Genomic DNA, 7,828 nt, shown 5'->3' on the forward strand with positions numbered 1-7,828 from the left:
TCAGTTGGCCTTGGTGTGCATAATTATTCTATTATATCTGACTTTCCTATTTCTTTCTCCTTCTGCTCCAGTGAATTCTGTGAAACTAGATCCTCCTTGATGTAATGATTCTTAAACAATTAAAAATTGAGGCATGGGCACATTGTTTCCAAGATGAGGCACAGCACAGTCCTCATGGTCCAGGTGCATGCCGTGCGTTCTCTTCTTGGAAACAATGCAGTAACTGCACAATGGTAGTTCCAGATTAATGTTTGACTTGCAGAGAAAGTTTGAAGAAATGATAAGAAAATTGAAATACAGCCAACATTGGGACCCCAAGAAAGAAAAAAGTTATTGAAGTTATGAAATAAGTTTTGCATAACATTTGAGAGTGGATCCTGGATAGGCAATTATAGAATGCATAAAATTATATATTAGTAAAACTAATTCAAAACACTAGGACTCTTAGGAGAGTCATTGTGTGCAGTGTACAGAATCAGAAAGCTAGAATAACTGCTGAGTTAAGGGTTAACTTGATACTTTCTGGCCATTGCCCATGTCATTTATCATTAGAGCTTCACAGGAAAATTCAAGTAGTTGATCTCAGAGCTCTGAGCATTGGAGTATAATAAGTTAAAAGTTAAAGTTTAAATAATGATGTTTGCAATTATTATTTTGACCACAGGCCTGGGAATAGGGTAAGCTTGAAACTTTAGGGACCTATTATAATTCTTAATTTTTTGTGGGATGTAGTTATTCTTTTGAATTTGATTTGGCAATGATTATACAATGTCTTCTTTTCTACCTGTTTTTGGAGTATCAGTGAAAGACTAGGGCAAGAAAAAGGCTAGGAGCAAGTGGTGGAGAGCGAGTAAGGTGGCATGAGGTGAGTGAAGAGTGAGTGGAGAGAGTGTGAGGAGAAGAGAGTGTGGGGAGGTGTGGGAGAGAGAGGGGACAGAGAGAGAGAGCATGTGAAAAGTGAGAGAGGAAAGAATGTGAAGAGTGAATGAAGAGAGAATGTGACGTGTGTATGGAGTGTATGTGTGTGTGTGAAAGAAGAGTGCATGTGGTGTGTGTGAGATGTGTGTGAAGAGAGTGTGTGAGAAAGGGGAACACACAGAGGTGTGTAGGAGTGTGGGAGTTAGAGAAAAGAAAAGTGCACAGGAGAAAAACAGAGTGCATAGGAGAATGCAGAGTGTGTGCAGCCTCAAGCTGTGAGCATGTGAAAGAGAGAGAGGAAAGCAACTTTAAGCCTTAAAAAAATTGCCTGTCAGTTTGTACCCGAAAAGTAGTTTGTGTCTGTTTATTATGTGCCTTCCAGATATCCCTGCTTCTAGTTGGGAACTCTGATCCTGTGTTGAGGCTGGACCCCGACACCTAAGTACTCTCCATGATTGCCAAATTGTTTGCAGTTAACAGCGGGGTTCATATCTCCAGCATGAAACCAAGGGACCCCAACCCCAAGACCTAGAAGAGAACACCCGTGAACCATGAAGGCTCTTGAACTTCTCTGGACAAACAGTGTAGCATCCTCATGACTGGTCTGGGGCTGTTCTGAAGTACGCCCTGCTCTGGATCTTCATGCTTCTCTCAGTAGAGGCTGAATCCTGAACTAACGCATGGAGAGCCATGTACTCGCAGGAGAATGGAGTCATTTCCCCTGCCCAAAGCACAGCTTACCTAAAATTGCCTCTCCTGCTTTGGTTTTGGTCTTTGCTTTTCCCAAGAATAAGCTTCCACTGGTTCACATTTTAAACAAGGTGGCTGAGTTGCCAAATCCTCTCATTGTTAACACTTTCTTACCCTGCAGGAACCACACAAGGAACAACTTTCCCTGAGTGTCTTTCTTCTCAGTAAGATGTGGGAAATGGTACACACTAAGGCCCCATATAAGGTCATAAATATACTCTATACCATGAGAACTCTGGGAAGGTGTGGAGAGGCAGTCCCAGACATAAGGGTCCAAGTTGGAAGGCTGTTTCCTTGGGATGTATCTCCAAGCAAGACAGCTGCATAAACTTACTTGGAAAAAGAAAAGCTAAGGTTTTACTTTTCTAGTTTTGATGAAACTGACCCAATTCATAGTTATTCAAAGTTTCTCTGAGCACTTCCAGTTTGCAATTTGTTTTTTTGTTTGTTTGTTTGTTTGTTTATTGGGTTATTTTTGTAATTGGAAATGCTTTTTTTAAAAAATCTTTCTCTAACAAAATGAATGTCAAAATAGCCCAATCATACTCACAGGAGGTAGAGGATTGGAGGGACTTGGGAGGAAGAGAGGAGGGGAAGGGGACAAAAGGGGGGCAGGATTAGGTCTGGGAGGAGGTGGGATGACATACAGAGGGTTAGGAATTTGAACAGAGATGTGTAGCAATGGAGGGTTGAGGAACTGGCACCGGAAAGTCCCAGATGCCAGGAAAGCAAGAGGCTTCCAGGACTCAACGGGGCATGAGATTATCTGAAATGCCCAACAAAGGGGAGGGGAACCTGTCAAGACCATATCCAGAGGTTACTCAAGGCCCCTGTGTAGGGGATGGGGCCACCCACTCATCTCCAAATTTTTTAACCCAGAATTGCTCCTGTCTAAAGGAAATCTGGGGACAAAGTGTGGAGCAGAGACTGAAGGAAAGGCCATCCAGAGACTGTCCCACCTGGGGATCCATCCCATATACAGACATCAAACTCAGATACTATTGCAGATGCCAAGAAGTACTTGCAGACAGGAGCCTGATATAGCTGTCTCCTGAGAGGCTCTGCCAATGCCTGACAAATACAGAGGCGGATGCTCGCAGTCATCCATTGGGCTGAGCATGGGGACCCCAATGGAAGAGTTGGGGAAGTGACTGAAGGAGCTGAAAGGGTTTGCAACCCCATAGAAGAACAACAGTATCAACCAACCAGACTCCCAGAGATCCCAGGGACTAAACCACCCACCAACCAAAGAGTACACATGGTGGGACCCATGGCTCCAGCTGCATATGTAGCAGAGGATGGCCTTATCTGGCATCAATGGGAAGAGAGGCCCTTGGGGAGGTAGGAGGCAGGAGTGGGTGGGTGGGGAACACCCTCATAGAAGCAGGGGGGAGATAGAATAGGGGGGTTGTGGAGGGAAAACTGCGAAAGGGGATAACATTTGAAATGTAAATAAATAAAATAGCCAATAGAAAAACAAACAAACAAACAAACAAACAATCCAAAGACTGCATGGATACACTCTAAAGTCAACACTTATCTTGTTTGGAACTCAAGGTGGTGCACAGGATTTGCTGGAGGAGGCAGAAGCAGGAGGATCACCAGTGTGCAATTTGTATGCAAAGAAGGACCAGACTATCTTGAAGATTGGATACACCAAATGCAAACTCATCCATGGATAGGTACTGCCCATATGAGTACCTCAGTCAAATGGAGAGAGTAACTGCTATGAGAGGTGGATAATACTTCCTCCTCAGTAGAGAACAGTAACAATTTTGGGTTCCATTACATATGAGGGCATAACATGTGGTGGAGTTCTCTGTGAACTACCAGACTGGACACACCTGTAGGTGAAGAGAAAAACCCGTTAAAATAGAGGGCAGAAATCTACCTTCCAAAGACAGAGAACTTCTGCGATGCTGAGATTTAGGGCCACAGCAATCACTGAGCCAAATCCCAATCCGTATGGATCCTAGTAACAAGGGAAGAAGACCCTAATTAATTCAATGCATTGATAGTTGGGTCATTTTCAAGAGCCCTATACTGTAGGTTCCTTGGTAGCAGACTCAACAGTGGGTCCCTTAATAGTTACACTCTGTGGGGGCAAGGTTTGTGGAAACTTCATGAGATAACACAAACAACTTGTGTTAGATTCTGTTGCTCACCAGTCTTTATAATCACCTAAAAGTGGCCCTGCTGCTTGGCTTGGCTGGAGGATCCAATGGCTTGAAAAAGCCCAGCTGAAGGTGTATATTGCCTTCTGGCTGCAATGCTGAATCTAACACGGAAGCTAGAGAAATATGTGGGCCAGTGCTCTGCACCAGGGGCTCACTTCAGCATGACAGACAGTACTCACTCTTGTCAGCAGTGTGTGCTCAGTGGTACCCAAAGTGCTTGGGAGTTATAGAGAGTGACTTTAAGACAGGAAATATGCCCGTGCAGTGGTAGCAGATAAGATCACACCAGTCCTTTAAGCTAAGAGAAAGGTCAGCACGCTAGAACTACCTTAAAGAAAGTCAGAACTCACTAGGTTGAACTTGATGTATAGACCACCCCCCCATAATAGAAAGTTACCAAAGGACTCATTTCACAAGTCATGAGGGATGACAGTGGGCCTGTGACCAAGACATACTATGGAACTGCTGTATAATCATGCAGGAGCAGGGCTCATTCAGTTGCGAATTCCTAAAGCAGGCTTTACAGACCTGTGCACACTGTATGAAGAGTGAACCAAGCCTTGAGATGTCTTAACTGAAAGCCTTCAACAAGACAAGCTAATAGCAACTCCACAACCACCCAACTGCAATTCCAAAACTACAAGTCAAAACGGACAGGTTCCTCAAGCAAGGGCAGAGACACGACTGCAATTCATCATGTATGAATACAGCCAATATAATACTAGACACAGAGCTGGGCAGAGGTGGTGCATGCCTTTAATCCCAGCACTTGGGAGGCAGAGGCAGGTAGATTTCTGAGTTTGAGGCTAGCCTGGTCTATAGGGTGAGTTCCAGGACAGCTAGGGCTACACAGAGAAACCCTGTCTCAAAAAAACCAAAATAAATAAATAAATACTAGACACCGAATGCCTGATTGTCCCTGGAGGTTTAAACCAGCCCTTGATAGTTCACCATATCAGCTCCCTGAGGGGAGGGGGGGATTAGATATGATGTTAACTGCCCTCTAATATGTTGTGAAAATGGTCTATCAGGATTTAGGCATGTTGGAGGGAATTATTCTTAAAGAGATATATACAATATTATGACAGTCACACCTCCCTGAGGTAATCTTTTCCTGTCTGTCACAACTGATTTAACCTTGCTTTTCTAGTGTGAGGAATTACAATTGCTGTGGTATCTAGTAACACAGCAACATACCTGGTGCCTTGTGTCAGAGACGCACAAGAGGCATCAACCTTTGAAGGGAAACATGGGACACATGTCCGTGTCTGAAGTAGTCGTGGAGACCTTGTCCTTGTAAAGGTCTCTGACTGTAGTAATTGATGCCCATGTGGGAAATAGATTGCTGGCCGCTTCCTTTCTTTGAAGATGGTGATATGGAGAAGGAGGCTAAGAGATAAGAGGCAGAGAATGACCATTTGAACTTAGTTAATACAGCCTGGAGTATTGAAAGCCTCCTCATTCTGATTATGCCTGTGACTGCATTGTAAGTGCTGTGTGGATCCTTTCCTTTCCAGCAGCCATGGCCAAGAACTAAATAAAACATCCAAACACCCACAGAGTCTTCCTCATCCTTTCTTTGCTCTTTTGAAACATAGACTCGAAGGTTTCTGAAGCCTTAGAATAGTTGATAGCCAGGCAGACAGAAGCCAAGGAGAAATAAGGAATAAGAGATGATACCGGAATAAATTCCGTGATCAGGATGCAAGCTGGGGGGGAGATCTTAGAGTCACCTAACTAAACTAATTCTGACTCTAGTTTTTCCTGTGACAATGGGGCCCATGGATTTCTGGGGCCTGTTGGGGAAGGCACCAATGTATTCTGGCCTATTTCACAGAGTAGGTGGAAGCCTCATACGAGCACTCTTGCAGAGAACATCTTAGGACACGAGGTCAGAGAACGGTTGTTCCCCCCACCCCTTTACCTTGGAGCCTGGCACTCCATCCCAAGCTGATTGGGATGGGCATCATGGTGTCCAAAAATGAACTGTGTAGCATGGACCAAAAAAAAAAAAAAAAAAAGGCACCTATTGGAAGAGCAGGGAGTGAAGCCATTAACTGGTCAGCTCCATCGTGCAACAAGCATGAAAACAAAAGCCCCAACTTTCCTATACTCAACTGTCAGTGTGGTAAAACCAAACAGCAGACTGAAAAGATATGGAGAGGAGAGAGAGAGGAGAGAGAGGAGAGAGAAGAGAAAGAGAGAGAGAGAGAGAGAGAGAGAGAGAGAGAGAGAGAGAGAATGGAATTAGTGTTTTCTCAGATTTACTTTAGGTGTCTAGAAAGTTGACCTGTAAACAGAGTTGGTTTTCTGCAAGTTAAATAATCCTGGTTAAAGGCTGCCTGAGTGATTCTAACCTCAGGTCAGAAGTTGAATCCACAGCACTACATCACTATTCATTAGTTCCTTTACGCATACATTAGTCTGCATTTGTTACATTTCCATTGTTGTGGTAAAATACCATAAGCAAAAGGAACTTGTGGAATTTATTTCTGATTATGGTTCAGAGGAGGAGTTCCCAAGGATGGAAGGAGGAGTGGCAACGGAAATTCGGAGCAGGAAGCTACAAGATCGAGTCTTCAAAGCAAACAGAGAGGAGGTAACTGGAAGTTGGGCAAGGCTATAAGCTCGCAAAGCCCGTGATTTGCATCCTCCAGCAAGGTTTCACTGCCTAACGTTTTTATAATTTCCCCCAAATGGTGCTATCAACTGGAAACCAAGTAATCAAATATCTGTGGTCAGAGGATTTTTGTCGTTCTTACTTAAGGGTAAGATGAGGTGTCTTACATCTGCTGCCAGCACTAGATAAAAATTATAGTTTGAATATGAAATCCCTCACAGATTTTTATGCACGGGGTTCCGTTGTCTCCTGGTGGGATTTTAAAAAGTGGATCCTAAAGGTTCTGCCTAGTCAATGAAGTGATCCCATTCATCATGGAGTCATACATACTATGATGGCATTATTGGGAGAAAGTCACCTTGTCCTTTGCTCTTTCCCGGCTTCCCAGTTGTTACAAGGTGAACTGTGTTGCTCCATCCATGATCCCCATGGTCCTGCCCAGAAGCAATGAAGCCATTTAACCTCAAAACAAAATCCTGTAAACTATGAACCAGAACAAACCTTCCTCCTTTTGGATGACGTGGGTGATGTAATTTCCTAGGGTCACTGTGAGCAAATACCACAAATCAAACAGCTTCCACAGCAGAGAACGTCTTCTCCACGCTCTGGAAGCTGGTGGGTCATCCAGTCAGTGTGTCTGGAGAGCCAGGCTCATTCTCAATGATCTGAGCAACAATTCCCGCCCACTCCCTGTTATTTCTGTTTGCTGGCAATGTATGATTGACCTTCACTCGAGATTTCTTCACTCCAACTTGTCTCTCCGTTGATCCTGTGACTTCCTCCCTAGATTTCTTTGTCTTCAGACCTCAATGATAGCAGTGCCAGGGCCCACTCATTAAATGATCTCGCTTTAACTTGATTTCTCCCCTGAAGACCTTACTCCAGTTTCCATCACACGCACAGGTGCTGAGGGGGTGGAGCGGGGTTTAGATGAATTTGGATATACATAATTCAGCTGAAAGCATGTGACAGGATGCTTACTGGGTGCCATCAGCACAAACCTTCAGGCCTAACTGCTGAGAACCTATGGGTTAGAAATTGTAGTGTAACCCAGAGCTTGTGGGGGAGGGGAAGGGTGAAGCAAGAGGATCATGAGTTCAGAGACAGCTCGGGGAGCACAGGGAGACCCTGTTTCAGGACTACCTAGCCTACTGACTAAGCCAACGCCAGGGCTATAGCTTGGCGGGAGAGTGATTGGCTACAATTTGTGAGGTCTTGTATTTTATCCCCAGAACTGGTAAATGCATCATTACATGTTAACTTTAAAAGTGTTTTACTCTCTCTGGCTCTTTGGCTCTCTGTGCGTGTGTGTGTGGGGGGGGGGGGGGGGGGAGGTCCTGTCTATCTTCTTGTGTTGCTGGGG

The 7,828-nt window shown here is 44.4% G+C and overlaps 1 long non-coding RNA gene across 1 annotated transcript; it reads right to left on the reverse strand.

Annotated features, from left to right (window-relative positions):
- Positions 1-3,120: 3,120 nt before the first annotated feature.
- On the reverse strand, positions 3,121-7,742 carry Gm39750. The gene is made up of 3 exons (XR_865936.1): positions 6,824-7,742; positions 5,043-5,234; positions 3,121-3,512 (listed from the first exon to the last, which is right to left on the reverse strand). It is a non-coding gene; the product is annotated as a predicted gene, 39750 (long non-coding RNA).
- Positions 7,743-7,828: the final 86 nt, after the last annotated feature.

Source organism: Mus musculus, chromosome 2, assembly GCF_000001635.26.
Source record: "Mus musculus strain C57BL/6J chromosome 2, GRCm38.p6 C57BL/6J".
Lineage (NCBI taxonomy): Eukaryota > Metazoa > Chordata > Mammalia > Rodentia > Muridae > Mus > Mus musculus.